Source organism: Heptranchias perlo, chromosome 6 (genome assembly GCF_035084215.1).
Source record: "Heptranchias perlo isolate sHepPer1 chromosome 6, sHepPer1.hap1, whole genome shotgun sequence".
NCBI classification, from domain to species: domain Eukaryota; kingdom Metazoa; phylum Chordata; class Chondrichthyes; order Hexanchiformes; family Hexanchidae; genus Heptranchias; species Heptranchias perlo.
Window position 1 is genome coordinate 39,008,475 of NC_090330.1, and position 15,911 is coordinate 39,024,385.

The window sequence follows — 15,911 nt, forward strand, 5'->3', positions numbered from 1 at the left end:
TGTCTTTATGATTGTGCATTACAGTAATCCTTCAGAACTAAATTACTTTGGCAGCAGCAAGAAAGCTGACAGTTATGGATCAATTGTGACTAGGTTTTCACCTGTATATCCTCCAGGGTAAATCACAGCATTTCCTTCTTTTACTGAGTATGAGATGCGAGGACTGAACACATGGTGGAAATATCCCTTTTATGGCAGAGGACTGATAGGTTAATGTTGTACTGTCAGTGTAAGGTTGATAGGGTTCCCATTTAATTTTTGCACACTCCCATAAATGTTTCAGTAACACAACTCCATTACTGGAAGCAGTACCAAATTACAGAATTAAGACTAACATTTTGGCCTCAAAGTGCCTGGGTCCCTGATCTGCTGGCGAGACTTTCGGACACTGTTGCCGATGACGCTGACTGCCTCGCAAATCCCAGGGTCAGCTGCTTTGCATAACGTGGGGCGAGACAAGGCCGTGAGTCCCACCAGCAATTGACCAGAAAACTCATAAAGGGGTGGAGCAAGGGTGTTAAAGGACTCATTCAATTTAAAGGGGTGAGGACGGTATGGTAAGAAGGCACACAATGGCAGCTGCAAGAGGATGGGCAACACATTTTTCTGCAACTGATGTTGAATTTTTCTGTCAGAAATAAGGCAAAGGAGGGATGCCATCATTGGAATAGCTGGAAAGAAGCCATCAAATGCAGCAGCATGGGTCATAATAGAAGGAGGTGGCTGTGGCAGTGAATGGCATCATCACAGGCCCCCCCTTACAGCGTCAGAAGATGCTTAATATCTTCACAAGGTCAGCAAAGGAAAGTGAGGTGTCAGCTAAATAACAGGAAAGTTTCCTGAAACACATGGAGGCAAATTACCTGCCCCAATATTCAAACAGTTCTCTTTACGGAAACACCCAGCACCTTGATCTTTGCCCCAGAAGCACTGTAACCTGGTATCATTCATGTCAACTGTTGCACATCCTGTAATGCACGCTAGCACACTGAAGTCTCACATCTTAGGTCCTTGTTCCCTTCCAGTCACAATCCGTCAGGATTCATGGAATGGAAGGTAACCTTGTTCCCTTCCACTTATTATTATTACCATCCTGACAGATTGTGACTGCAAGATCTGGAGACTGCTACAGCCAATTAACACAATTCCTTCTGCAGGAGAAGACAGCACATAATGCAAGGGAATGGCTGTTCCACTGTGGAAGGAAGTGCAGACATCAGCACTGTAATTTACCATGAAGAAGAAACATTGGCAATCAGTGGGGGTAATTTTGACTTTCAATGGAAAGGAAAATAGAGTAGGGTGGCCAATTCAATATCACCTTGTTTACACTACCGTCCAAAGTTAAAATTACTCCCAGTATAAGACATTTGAAGATGGAGATATGGGAGGCAGTATGCCTTCAGTAGGTTTGTAAGCAAGTATACCTTTTCTAATGTAGTGTTTCTATGCATTCCTCCATCCCTCCAAGAGCCACCATTTCCCTCATGAAAGATCCATGAAGTAGTTGTTTAAAATAGCACGCTGGTCATGGACACCCAAGATAGCAGTAGTAATTGTTCCTCCAAAGGCAGGAAACAGAAGAGAAGGGTGTGATGGTGAAGAGATTCCAGTCCCCATTACCTCTGGCAACTCAGTCCTGTCACCCACTCAACCACCCACACCCTTGCACTCAGCAGCCCAGAGAGAGTCACATGGGGCTGCGAGAGGTTTACAAATAGCTGAAATCAGGATGAAAGAATAAAATTATGATGTAATGGCTAACATTGAGGAGCAAAGATTTAAATTAAACCATGGAGAAATTCGTGAGGTGGGCAGAGCCTTCTGAAAAATATACGTCTGTGAAGATGTCCCGAATGAGTTTGGATCGCAGCTGTCTAGTAGCACTAGCCACTGGTGTTGATTCATGTTCTGCATGGCCCTGGCCATTGGCAGAAGCAGTGTTATCATTAGCCTTCTGGCATCCTCCGGGATATCAGTCTTTCCTTTATTGTAAAGTTATAAAGCACACAACATGCTACTACAATTCACGAGACGGTGCTTGGCGCATACTTCAGGAGAACCCAGACCTATCCATGCTTCACTGTAGCACTCCTCTACAGAACCAGTGGTTTTATAAAGTGACATCATGAGCCATAGGAGCTGCAGGTATCACGCCACCAGCAGCCATCCTACCCCTTGCCCCTGCTGTTGAAATGGAGCTGGGACACTAGACTGGCTAAAAACATTATGGCAGCTCCCAGCATATTGTGAAGTCACATGTAGGAAGATGTGCCCATGACCTGCACAATTAGGGAATGAAAGCCTTTGCATTTGATGTAAATATGGGATTTATATTTGGGACATTCAGTGCCAGATGGGTGCAATCAACACCCATGTGTCAAGGTGTCAAGGGATATGGAGAAAAGGCTGGTAAATGGAGTTGAGGTACAGATCAGCCATGATCTAATTGAATGGCTGATCTGTACCTAAAATGGCCTATTCCTGTTCTTATGTTCTTATTTTCCTAGCAGCCCCAACAATCCAGGGAAAACCATCAATTCTGTAATAATGTATTGCCTTCTCATTCATTTGTCTGGGACCTCTGTTGAAGTGTATGAATGGAGCTACTCTGGCAAAGAGGCTATTAGCGACTTGCCTTATACATGAACGCACAGCAAATTGGCTGATCTGGCAAAATCCCCTTTGGCTCCCTAGAATGAGCCTGTAGCATGAAAGTTCAAAGCTGGGGTCACCTTCTCTGAGCTGTGCATGCTGTGGACGCAGGTTGCAGAATTGGCTGCGGCAACGAACAAAGCTCCTCCAAGGCTTCATGACTGATGTGCAGCCACCCAATACACAATTCATGCAAAAGCTCTGGGAAAGATCACCTGGGTCAATGCATCCTGCTGAATGAGTACCACCGAGATGGTCTCGTTCTCCTCTGGTGCTGCTTCATCAATCTGGCTTCCCTTACAGACCCCCTATGCTCCTCTTCTTCTTCTTCCGCCAACATGTATATCACATAAGATGGGATTCCCACTGGGAAGCTCATTTTACAGCCTTCAGTTACTTGCTCCCTAATTCCCTTCACTACATGAGTTACATCGAAACTACTGCACAGAAACAGGCCATTCGGCCCAACTGGTCTATGCCGGCATTTATGCTCCACATGAGCTTCCTTCCTCCCTACTTCATCTAACTCTATCAGCATACTCTTCTATTTCTTTCTCCCTCCTGTGCTTATCCAGCTTCCCCTTAAATGCATCTATGCTATTTGCCTCAACTACTCCTTGTGGTAGTGCATTCCACATTCTTACCACTCTTTGGGTAAAGGAGTTTCTCCTGAATTCCCTATTGGATTTATTAGCGATTATTTTATATTTATGACCTCTAGTTTTGGACTCCCCCACAACTAGAAACATTTTCTCCACGTCTAACCCTATCATTATCTTAAAGACCTTTGTCAGGTCACCCCTCAGTCTTCTCTTTTCTAGGGAGAAGAGTCCTAGCATGTTCAGCCTTTCCTGATAAGGATATCCTCTCAGTTCTGGTATCATCCTTGTGAATCTTTTTTGCACCCTCTCCAATGCCTCCACATCCTTTCTATAATATGGAGACCAGAACTGTGCACAAACTCCAAGTGCGGCCTAACCAAGTTTCTATACAAGTTTAGCATAAGTTCTTTGCTTTTCAATTCTATCCCTCTAGAAATGAACCCTAATGTTTGATTTGCCTTTTTAACCTGCGTCGCTACTTTTAGTGATGTGTGTATCTGTACTCCTAGATCCCTTTGTTGCTCTACCCCATTTAAGCTCTTATAATCCAAACAATATGTGGCCTCCTTATTCTTCCCACCAAAATGCACCACCTCACGCATATCTATATTGAAATTCATTTGCAAATAACACGCCCGTTCTGCAAGATTATTAATGTCCTCTTGCATTTTGATGTATTCTTCCTTTGTATTAACTATATCCCACAATTTGATGTCGTCCACAAATTTTGAAATTGCACTTCCGATTCCTGAATCCAAATCGTTTATGTAAATTGTGAACAACAGTGGTCCCAGTACCAAACCCTATGAAACACCACTTCCCACCTTTTGCCGGTCTGAGTAGCTACCCTTAACCTGTACTCTCTGTTTTCTGTTTTGTAGCAAACTTGCTATCTATTCTGCTACTTGCCTCCTGACTCCAAATGCTCTGACCATAGCCATGAGACTACAACGCAGTACCTTATCGAAGGCGTTTTGAAAATACAAAAATATTACGTTTACTACATTACTCTTGTCTACTCTTTTTGTTACTTCTTCAAAGAATTCAATAAAGTTGGTCAAGCATGACTTTCCCTTTTGAAATCAGTGCTGACTATTTCTTATTGCATTTTTGTTTTCTAGATGTTTTTCTTTTACATCTTTGAGTAAGGATTCCATTATCTTTCCTACCACGACGTTAAGCTAACTGGTCTATAGTTCCCTGGATTTGTTCTAGCTCCCTTTTTAAATATAGGAATCACATTAGCTGTCCGTCAGTCCACTGGCAGTATTCCCTTTTCTAGTGAATTTTTATAAATATGTAATAATGCCTCTGCTATCTCCTCCCTAGCTTTTTTTAATATTCGCGGATACAATCCATTCTGTCCAGGCATCTTATCCTCCCTAAGTTTAATTAGTTTTTCAATTATTTCCCCTCTTTCTATCTTAAATATTTTAATATCTTTTTCAATCTCTTCTTCTAATGTCTTGTCTACCTTGTTGGTCTCCCTGGTAAATACAGAGGCAAAGTAACTATTCAATATTGGTGCCATATATCTGTCGTTATCTGTGAGTTTATTGTGTGCATCCCTAAGTGGCCCTATCCCTATTCTGATTTTTCTTTTGTTATTTATGTGTCTATAGAATACTTTACTTTTTTTATATTCCTTGATACTTTAATCTCATAGTTCCTCTTTGCTTTCTTAATTGTTTTTTTGATTTCTTTTCTAACCTCTTCATATTCTCCTTTGTCATCCTCGCTGTTATTATCTATGTGCTTTAAGTATGTCTTTTCCTTTAGTTTCAATTTTACCTCTATCTCTTTGTTCATCCATGGTATTTCATTATTAGCTAGTTTGTTCTTGATGGGAGGCCTTCAAGGAGGCATTGGTTCGGGTACAAAGTAGACATATCCCTACAAGGGGGAACGGAAGTGCATTCAAAGCTAGAGCTCCCTGTATGACTAAAGATATAGAAATTAAAATGAAACAGAAAAAGGAGGCTTATGATGAATGTAAGGTTCATAATACAGTAATGAACCAGGCTGAATACAGAAAGTACAGAGGAGATTCTAAAAAAGGGAATAAGAGGGGCAAAAAGAGACAATGAGAATAGATTAGCAGCTAACATAAAAGGGAACCCAAAAATCTTTTATAAACATATAAATAGTAAAAGGTTAGTCAAAGGAAGGGTGGGACCGATTAGAGACAAAAAAGATCATCTTGTGGAGGCAGAGGGCATGGCTGAGGCACTAAATAAAAACTTTGCATCCGTCTTCACGAGAGAAGAAGATGCTGCCATTGTAGCAGTAAAGGTGGAGGTAGTAGCGATATTAGATAGGAGAAAGAGGAGGTACTTAAAAGATTGGCAGTACTCAAAGTAGAAAAGTCACCCAGTCCACATGGGATGCATTCTAGATTACTGAGGGAAGTAAAGGTGGAAATTGCAGAGGGTCTGGCCACAATTTTCCAATCCTTCTTCGATATGGGGTTGGTGCCAGAGGACTGGAGGATTGCAAATGTTACACCACTGTACAAAAAGGGGGAGAGGGATAAGCCCGGCAATTAAAAGCCAGTCAGCCTAACGTCGGTGGTGGGGAAACTTTTAGAGACAATAATCTGGGACAAAATTAATTGGCTCTTGGAAAAGTATGGGTTAATAAATAAATGTCAGCACAGATTTGTTAAGGAAAAATCTTGTTTGACCAACTTGATTGAGTTCTTTGATGAAGTAACGGGGAGGGTTGATGAGGGTAGTGCGGTTGATGTTGTGTATATGGACTTTCAAAAGCATTTGATAAAGTACCACATAATAGACTTGTTAGCAAAATTAAAGCCCACGGGATTAAAGGAACTGTGGCAGCATGGATACAAAATTGGGCTAGGAGACAGAAATCAGAGTAGTGGTGAATGGATGTTTTTCAGACTGGAGGGAAGTGTGCAGTCATGTTCCCCAGGGGTGAGTATTAGGACCACTGCTCTTTTTGATATATATATTAATGACCTGGACTTGGGTATAGAGGGTATCATTTCAAAGTTTGCACATGACACGAAACTCGGAAATGTAGTAAATAATGTGGAGGATAGAAACAAACTACAGGAGGACATGGACAGACTGATGAAATGGGCAGACACATGGCAGATGGAATTTAATGCAGACAAGTGTGATGTGATACATTTTCGTAGGAAGAATGAGGAGAGGAAATATAAACTAAATGGTATAATTTTAAAGGGGGTGCAGGAACAGAGAAACCTGGGGGTGCACATACACAAATGTTTGAAGGTGGCAGGACAAGTTGGGAGGGCTGTTAAAAAAGCATATGGGATCCTGGGGGCTTTATTAATAGAGGCATAGAGTACAAAAGCAAGGAAATTATGCTAAACCTTTATAAACACTGGTTAGGCCTCAGCTGGAGTATTGTGTTCAGTTCTGGGCACCACACTTTAGGAAGGATGTCAAGGCCTTAGAGAAGGCGCAGAAGAGATTTACTAGAATAGTACCAGGGATGAGCGACTTCAGTTATGTGAAGAGATTGGAGAAGCTGGGGTCGCTCTCCTTAGAACAGAGAAGATTAAGGGAAGATTTGATAGAGTTGTTCAAAATCATGAACGGTTTTGATAGAGTAAATAAGGCAAAACTGTTTCCAGTGGCAGACGGGTCGGTAACCAGAGGACACAGATTTAAGGTGATCGGCAAATGCCAAAGATGGTATGAGGAAACATTTTTGATGCAGCGAATTGTAATGATCTGAAATGCTCTGCCTCAAAGGGTGGTGGAAGCAGATTCAATAGTAACTTTCAAAAGGGAATTAGATAAATACTTGAAGCGGAAAAAATTACAGTGCTATAGGGAAAGTGCAGGGGAATGGGATTAATTGGATAGCTCTTTCAAAGAGCCGGCACAATCATGATGGGCCGAATGGCCGCCTCCTGTGCTGTACCTACTATGATACTGTGAAGCTGTGAGCAGACCTGCCAGCTGCACCTGCTTTATCGTGATGTACAATATCACATGTGAAGGCAGAAATCTTGGAATTTAGGAATGCTGATGTCATCATGTCCTAACTCAATGGCCCCAATTTTCAAATCAAATTGCGGGTGTGTTGGGGACGAAGGGGGGCTGCAAAAATCACCGGCAATTAAAGCCGGTGGGATGATAGTTAATGAACCTAATGTACCTCATTGTGGTACCTAAGGTACTTTATTTCTGATGTAGTAGATAGTTAAAACGATTTTAAACTTACCTGGGCTGCTTTCCCACGGCTTACGATTCACACCTGGTGAAACCAGGTATGAAGGGCTGGATCAGGCAAAAATAAACAAATTAAATTAAATAAAAAACCATTGCATAAAGTTAAAAAAGAAAATAAACCTACCTTCCACTGATGTCACCTGCACCCCCCCCCGCTTCGATGTCCAATGTCCCCCTCTCTGATGTCCCCCTCTCCCCCCGATGTCCCCTCTCCGATGTCCCTCTCAGCCCCCGATATCTCCCTCTCTGATATCCCCCTCTCCCCCTGATGTTTCCCTCTCCGATATCCTCCTCTCCCCCGGATGTCTCCCTCTCCGACGTCCCTCTCAGCCCCCGATGTCTCCCTCTCCGATGTCCCTCTCAGCCCCCGATGTCTCCCTCTCCGATGTCCCTCTCAGCCCCTGATGTCTCCCTCTCCGATATCCTCCTCTCCCCCGGATGTCTCCCTCTCCGATGTCCCTCTCAGCTCCCGATGTCCCCCCGCCGATGTCCCTCTTAGCCTCCAATGTCTCCCTCTCCGATCTCCTCCTCTTCACCCCTGATCTCCCACACTCCCCCCCCATCTACCACCCCCCCCCCCCGATTTTCCCGTCCCCCCCCCTGATCTCCCCCTCTACCCCCCCGATCTTCCCCTCTCCCCCCCACCCCCGATCTTCAGCGCCCTCCACTCTCTGTTCCAGCAACGGATGACGTCTCTCTCTTTCTCTTTCTCTCCCCCCCCACCTTGGTGTTGCAGCTCCTGTCGGCAGCCAGCCTGTCAATCAGCGCAAAACCCCGAAACAACTTTAATCACCTTCAATTACATCGCGATCGAGTCGGAAAAGGTAAGTTTTTTTATTCAGATTTGCCACGCGCACCTTCACCACCCCACTGCCAACCCGCCACCATTTCAAAATTGAGCCCCATGTTTTACATATCTCTGTCACTGAGAGCGTGGGTGCTTTTTCAGTCCAACCTCAAACCTGACAGAATTTCCGCTTTTAGGACAGAAACTCAGCCTATCTAGGGCCCACCCAAAAACTGTATGCAAGACTGAGCTGACTGTCAGGAAATTTTTCTAGGTGGCTCATGTGAGATTTTGCAGCACTTTTGAAGAATGTCTTCATGTGGAAGAGGAGGCAGAGGCACCTAAAGAAAGGAGCAGAGCATTGCAGCATGTGGCACATTCACTGAAACCTGTTAGAGTCCCCCTGTTAGCACTAAATGCTTCTTCATTAGTTTCAAATTTAATCAAATGAGGTGTCAAACCTTGCAGATGCTCTCTCCATTGGTGATTTTACTTCCAGCATCGACATTCAGAATCTGCCTTCATTCACATGTCCCAATAAATAGTATTTCAATACAGGTTGTTTTTAGTCTCATCTCACTCGAGGAGGTAGTCTCAACTCAATCGAGGAGGTAGTCTCAATTCACTCGAGGAGGTAGTCTCATCTCACTCGAGGAGGCAGTCTCAACTCACTCGAGGAGGTAGTCTCATCTCACTCGAGGGAGTAGTCTCATCTCACTTGAGGAGGTAGTCTCATCTCACTTGACAGGGTTGTCTCATCTCACTCGAGGAGGTAGTCTCAACTCACTCGAGGAGGTAGTCTCATCTCACTCGAGGGGGTAGTCTGACCTCACTGGAGGAGATAGTCTTATCTCACTGGAGGAGATAGTCTTACCTCACTGGAGGAGGTAGTCTCACCTCACCGGAGGAGATACTCTTACCTCACTGGAGGTAGTCTCACCTCACTGGAGGAGGTAGTCTCAGCTCACTGGAGGAGATACTCTTACCTCACTGGAGGTAGTCTCACCGCACCGGAGGAGGTAGTCTCACCTCACTGGAAGAGATAGTCTTACCTTACTGAAGGAGGTAGATTCACCTCACTCAAGGAGGTAGTCTCACCTCACTGGAGGAGGTAGTCTTACCTCACTGGAGGAGATAGTTGTACCTCGCTGGAGGAGGTAGTCTCACCTCACTGGAGGAGGTAGTCTTACCTCGCTGGAGGAGGTAGTCATACCTCACTGGAGGATGTAGTCTCACCTCACTGGAGTAGGTAGTCTTAACTCACTGGAGGAGGTAATCTCACCTCACCAGAGGAGATAGTCTCACCTCACTGGAAGAGATAGTCTTACCTCACTGGAGGAGGTAGTCTTGCCTCACTGGAGGAGGTAGTCTCAGCTCACTGGAGGAGATACTCTTACCTCACTGGAGGTAGTCTCACCTCACTGGAAGAGATAGTCTTACCTTACTGAAGGAGATAGATTCACCTCACTGGAGGAGATGGTCTTACCTCACTGGAGGAGATAATCTCACCTTACCGGAGGAGATAGTCTTACCTCTCTGGAGGAGATAGTCTTATCGCATTGGAGGACGTAGTCTTACCTCACTGGAGGAGATAGTCTCACCTCACTGGAGGAGATAGTCTTATCTCACTGCAGGAGATCGTCTTACCTTACTGGAGGAGATAGTCTCACCTTACTGGATGAGGTAAGTCTTACCTCATTGGAGGAGGTTGTCTCACCTCACTGGAGGATTTAGCCATACCTCACTGGAGGATGTAGTCTCACCTCACTGGAGTAGGTAGTCTTACCACACCGTAAGAGATAGTCTTATCTCATGGAGGAGGTAGTCTCACCTCACTGGAGGAGGTAGTCTTACCTCGCTGGAGGAGATAGTTGTACCTCGCTGGAGGAGGTAGTCTCACCTCACTGGAGGAGGTAGTCTTACCTCGCTGGAGGAGGTAGTCATACCTCACTGGAGGATGTAGTCTCACCTCACTGGAGTAGGTAGTCTTACCTCGCTGTAGGAGATAGTCTTACCTCATTGGAGGAGGTAGTCTCACATCACTGGTGGAGGTATTCTTACCTCACTGTAGGAGATAGTCTCGCCTCACTGGAAGAGATAGTCTCACCTCACTGGAGGAGGTATTCTCACCTCGCTGGAGGAGGAAGACTCACCTCACTGGAGGAGGTAGTCTTACTTCGCTGGAGGAGGAAGTCTTACCTCACTGGAGGAGATAGTCTTACCTCGCTGGAGGAGATAGTCTTACCTCGCTGGAGGAGATAGTCCCACCTCGCTGGAGGAGGTAGTCTTACCTCACTGGAGGAGATACTCTTACCTCGCTGGAGGAGGTATTCTCCTTCTCCTATTCCTTATCCATATGCTACTCCTCTGCAACATCATTCACAAACGTGAGGTCATCTTTCATCCTTGAGTTGATGGCACCAAACTTCACTTCTCCATCCCCTCCCTTGATTTTACTGTTGTTGCTGATAGCTTAGGCCTGTCTGACATCAAGTCCTGGATAAGTCAGAATTTATTTCTACTCAAAATTTGCAAGACTAGCCTTTCCGTTAAGCTGCCACCAGAAACTTTGTGGCTCAAGTATCAATTTCAGGTCCCTCCCATTTGCTCGCTCACTCTGAACTCACATGTTGGGGCATTAATATCTTGTTCAATCCGAAACATAATTTAAAACCCCACATCTTTTCTTTTTATTCATTCTCAGTGTGGCTGTTGCTGGGATGGCCGGCATTATTGCCCATCCCTAGTTGCCCTTAGAAGGTTGTGGTGGTCCTTCTTCTTGAACAGCTGCAGTCCATGTGTTATTCTTTGTAGTGGTTTGATACAACTGAATGGCTTGCTAGGCCACTTCAGAGGGCAGTTAAGAGTCAACTACATCGGTGTGCGCCTGGAGTCACATATAGGTCAGACCGGGAAAGGACAGCAGGTTTTCTTCCCTAAAGGAGATTAGTGAGCCAGTTGGGTTCTTATAACTTGGTGACAACTTCATGGTCACTTTTACTGGTACCAGCTTTTATTTTCATATCTTTTAAACTGAATTCAAATTCTCAAACTACCATGGTAACATTTGAACTCATGTTCTATGGATTATTAATCCAGGCTTCTGGATTACTAGTTCAGAAGTGGGCTTTGGAGTTAAGTTTAGCGTTGCTAGAGTCTCAGATCCCTATGCTCTACAAAGAAGGATGGTGGATGAGCATCACACTCACATGGAAGCACGGAGGACCATCTCAGAGGACCTAAGACACATGGCAGTGTTCATGGCAATATCCAATGCCATCCTCAGTGCCAATATCCAAGAGAGATTCAACCCAATGCAGCACTGCGTGGAGTGGGTGATGGCATCACGCACATCTGTATCTATTCCCCCAGCTGAGAAGCCTCCATTCCAGTCAGTGCGGTCAAAGTGAATCACTGGCCTTCAGGCCTTGGCGGATCATTTGGAGAGAATGATGGAAAGCAGCTTCCGATAGCATCAAGGCAACATCTCTCAAGATCTGCAGGATATAACTGATACCAGGTGTACCCTCCGCTGATCAGTTAGCACTTAGATTCAGGACTCAACACTATGGTGTGGCTACAGACTGCCTTCATGATGTTGTCTTTTCTCCTGATGACAGCTAAAGTGACCTCTCTTGCCAACTTCCTCCAATTCCCCCTGACGTAAGTGTCAGGATAGAGGACCAAGCAGCTCATGCAGGATTATGCAGCCTACTGAAGAGTCATCTCAGGACTCAGAAGCTCTGAGACAAAGCTCACCTCAGTTCCAAGAGGCTCGAGATATCACTGTGTAGCCAAGCATCATTGGCATCCCTGAACATCAGGTAAAACCTCAGTTCCATGGCAGGATGAATTTAAAAGAGGCACCAGGAGTAGGCAGGGTGGTAATAAGAAGCACACAATTTGTAGAAAGTTAGTCCATGTTTTATTTTATTCTTAACATATCCCTTATTAGAGATCCCAAAGATTTGTATTACCTGAAAAGATCCATTGTGAATCTGGAGCATTGAGAACACCAACAATGTGGCCTTGGATTATAAGCATCTCTGTTCCTTTGATAAATCTCTCCTTTTGCTGAGAAGTTGAATTCTGAGCTGGAATCAATGCACACCAACTGTTTACACTGGTATGGCTATGTTGGCAGGTAGACAAAAACAGATGTTTGCCGGTAGCTGTTGAATGAGGTCAGTTGAGTCTCCTGGGATGAGTACTTTAAAAACTAAAATATCTGCGATTTGCCAGTAATGCTCTTGGAACTTTACACCATAGTAGTAGAAAATGGTTATGGGAAAGCTATTCCAGTAAATGTTATTGCCACAAAATAGAGTAAATATGGTGTTGCCTCAAATGAACTCTGTTTCTTGGCTGACTAATATGGTTTCTTGTGAAAGAAATTATTTAAAAGCTACAAGTAAATCTCCCCTGGTATTGCTCAGAGCTGGTTTGGAGGTCTGTGCTCATATATTTTACTAGAGGCCTGCACGTACATCGTGGTGGAAGGCAGGTCATGTGCTGGCTGATAGAAATTGTACTCGTTTTTTGGCACAAATTTACTATAACATTTTTATTTGATCTTCTGTGTTAATGAACAAAATAGTTTTTTTATTCATTCTCGGGATGTGTGTATCACTGGCAAGGCCTGCATTTATTGCCCATCCCTAGTTGCCCTGAGGAGGTGGTGGTGGGATTTCTTCTTGAACTGCTGCAGTCGGTATGGGCTTGTTATTCTTTGTAGCAGATTTGCTTCCTTAAAAAGGGTATTATATATAAACTTTGCATTTTGGTTGACATTGACCTCTCCAGGTGGTCCCCCAAGATCTGCAGTCCTTCACTCAATGCCTCCACAAAGTGCTGCACTGCCAGAGATGCCAGCTTTTGGATAAACTGAGGCCCTAACTTCACTTTCAGATGGACGTAAAAGCACTATTCGAAGAAGTAAGGAGTCGCACAACACCAGGTTATAGTCCAACAGCTTTATTTGAAATCACAAGCTTTCGGAGCTTTGCTCCTTCGTCAGGTGAAGTGTCAAAGAACAGGGGAGTTCTCCCTGGTCTCCTGGCCAATATTTAACCCTCAACCAACATAACTAAAACAGATTATCTGGTCATTATCTCATTGTTGTTTGTGAGACCTTGCTGTATGCAAATTGGCTGCTGCGTTTCCTACATTACAACAGTGATTACACTTCAAAATTACTTCATTGGCTATGAAGTGCTTTGGGACATCCTGAGGTTGTGAAAGGCGCCATACAAATGGAAGTTCGTTCTTTCCTTCTTTCCACATTGAATTGACTGACTTGCCAGGATTTCTCATGAAGCAGAGAAGACTCAACTAGATTAGTCAGACATGATCTACCCGTCCACAAATCAGTGCTGACTCTCTGATCAGCTCAAATTTGTCCAAGTGCTCAGCAACTGTCCCTGATGATAGATTCCAATAACTTTCCCACAACTGATGTTAAACTAACTGGTCTGTAGTTTTATAGTTTCTCGCTCCCTTCCTTGTTAAATAACGGAGTGACTTGCAATTTTCGAATGCAAAAATGTACAATTCACAAATCTAGAAAACAATGGAAAATTATAACTAACACATCTGCAATTTACCCGCCTATTTCTTTTAATACCCTGGTCATTGGGTCTTGGAGATTTGCCTATTCAGATTGCATTATTTTGACCATTACCATTCTTTTACTTATATTAAATCCAATAAATGCCAATTGGCTCCTGGTTCCCAATGCCTCCAATTCAAAATTGTAGTTCTTGTGTGTAAATTCCTTCATGGCCTCGCCCTTCACTGCTTCTGTAACTTCCTTCAAACTTACAACACCCCCCACCCCCCCTACCTACACTGCCACCCCCGCCACCACCCCACCATCATGATGGTGTATGTAGACTACACCATGATGGTGTATGTAAATGACACCATGGTGGTATATGTGGACTACACCATGATGGTGTATGTAGACTACACCATGATGGTACATGTAAATGACACCATGATGGTATATGTGGACTACACCATTATGGTATATGTAGACTGCACCATGATGGTGTATGTAGACCACACCAGGATGATGTATGTAGATGACACCATGATGGTGTATGTAGACTTAACCTGATGGTATATGTAGATGACACCATGATGGTGTAGGTAGACTACAGCATGATGATGTATGTAGATGACACCATGATGGTATATGTGAACTGCACTATGATGGAGTATGTAGATGGCACCATGATGGCATATGTAGACTCCACCATGAAGGTGAATATAGACTACACCATGATGGTGTATGTAGATGACACCATGATGGCGTATGTAGCCTACACCATGATGGTGTGTGTAGATTACACCATGATTGTGTACGTAGACTACACCATGATGGTGTACGTAGATGACACCATGATGCCTTACGTAGAGTACACCATGATGGAGTATGTAGACTACACCATGATTGTTATGTAGATTACACCATGATGATGATGGCGTATGCAGATTACACCATGATTGTGTACGTAGACTACACCATGATGGTGTACGTAGATGACACCATGATGCCTTACGTAGAGTACACCATGATGGAGTATGCAGACTACACCATGATTGTGTATGTAGATTACACCATGATGGTGTATGTAGACTACACCATAACTGTATGTAGACTGCACCATGGTGGTATATGTAGATGACACCATGATGGTATATGTGGACTACACCATGAAGGTGTATGTAGACTACACCATGATGGAGTATGTAGACTACACCATGATGACATATGTAGACTACACCATGATGGAGTATGTAGACTACGCCATGATGGAGTATGTAGACTACACCATGATGACATATGTAGACTACACCATGATGGAGTATGTAGACTACACCATGATGGCATATGTAGACTACACCATGATTGTGTATAGAAACATAGAAACATAAAAAATAGGAGCAGGAGTAGGCCATTCAGCCCTTCGAGCCTACTCCGCCGTTCAATTTGATCATGGCTGATCCTCTATCTCAATGCCATATTCCTGCTCTCTCCCCATACCCCTTGATGCCTTTTGTGTCTAGAAATCTATCTAGCTCCTTCTTAAATACATTCAGTGACTTGGCCTCCACAGCCTTCTGTGGTAGAGAATTCCACAGGTTCATCACCCTCTGAGTGAAGAAATTTCTCCTCATCTCTATCTTAAATGTCCTACCCTGTATATGAGACTGTAACCCCTCGTTCTGGACGTCCCAGCCAGGGGAAACATCCTCCCTGCATCCAGTTTGTCTAGCCCTGTCAGAATTTTATGTTTCAATGAGATCCCCTCTTATTCTTCTAAACTCTAGTGAATACAGGCCTAGTCGACCCAATCTCTCCTCATACGACAGTCCTGCCATCCCAGGGATCAGTCTAGTGAACCTTCGCTGCACTCCCTCTATGGCAAGTATATCCTTTCTTAGGTAAGGAGACCAAAACTGCACACAATACTCCAGGTGTGGTCTCACCAAGGCCCTGTATAACTACAGTAAGACATCCTTGCTCCTATACTCAAATCCTCTTGCAATGAAGGCCAACATACCATTTGCCTTCCTAACTGCTTGCTGTACCTGCATGTTTGCTTTCAGTGACTGGTGTACAAGGACACCCAG